This window comes from Monodelphis domestica, chromosome 5 (assembly GCF_027887165.1).
Source record: "Monodelphis domestica isolate mMonDom1 chromosome 5, mMonDom1.pri, whole genome shotgun sequence".
In the NCBI taxonomy this organism is placed as follows: Eukaryota; Metazoa; Chordata; class Mammalia; order Didelphimorphia; family Didelphidae; genus Monodelphis; species Monodelphis domestica.
The window spans coordinates 104,837,658-104,838,749 of record NC_077231.1 but is presented as its reverse complement, the minus strand read 5'-3'; positions in this window follow the sequence as shown (position 1 = coordinate 104,838,749).

Below are 1,092 nucleotides of genomic sequence, written 5' to 3'. Positions count from 1 at the left end.
AATTAAGAAGTTGAAATATAGTATGTTTCAGTCTGTATTCACACCCTATTGCCTCTTTCTTTGGAGTCAGGTGCTATTTTTCATCATGAGTTCTTTGGGATTGTCTCAAGTCACTATATTACTGAAAATACTTAACTCATTCACAATTGTTCATCATATAATATTGCTATTACTAAGTATAATGTTTTCCTGGTTCTACTCACTTTACTTTACATTGGCTCAATTAAGTCTTTCCAGGTTTTTCCGAAATCCACCTGCTCATTATTTCTTATAGTACAATAGTATTTTATTACAATCATGTTACCACAAATTATTCAACCATTCCCCATTTAATGAATACCCTCTCAGTTTTCATTTCTTTATTGCCACACAAAAGAACTGCTATAAATATTTGTGTGCAAATAGACCTTTCCCATTTAAAAAAAATCTCTTTGGGATACAGACTTAGTAGCCAAGTTGCAGGATATAAAACAAACCCACAAAAATTATCATCATTTCAAGATATTACCAATAAAGTTCAATAGCAAAAGATAGAGAAATTCCACTAAAAATAACTCTAGACAATACAAAATACTTGGGGGTCTATCTGCCAAGACAAACTCAGTAACTGTATGAACACAAAAACCCTTTTCACTCAAATAAAGTCAGATCTAAATAATTAGAGAAATATTAATTGCTCATAGATTGGCCAAGCCAATATAATAAAATGGCAATTCTACCTAAACTAATCTAACTTCTTCAGTGTCATACCAATCAAACTTCCAAAAATTATTTCATTGAGCTATTTAAAAATATAACAACATTTATCTAGAAGAACAAAAGGTCAAGAATATTAAGGGAATTAATGAAAAAATAATATGAAGGAAGGTGAATTAAAAGTCCTAGATCTCAAACTGTACTATAAATGGTATACATCAAACCAGTCAGCTTAGAAATAAAGTGTTAGACCAATAGAATAAATTATGTACACAACACATAGTAGAAGATGATCCTAGTAAACTAGTGTTTGATAAACCCAAAGATCCAAGTTTTTGGGATAAGAACTCATTATTTGATAAAAATTTCTGGGAAAATGGGAAAAAAAGGATAGCA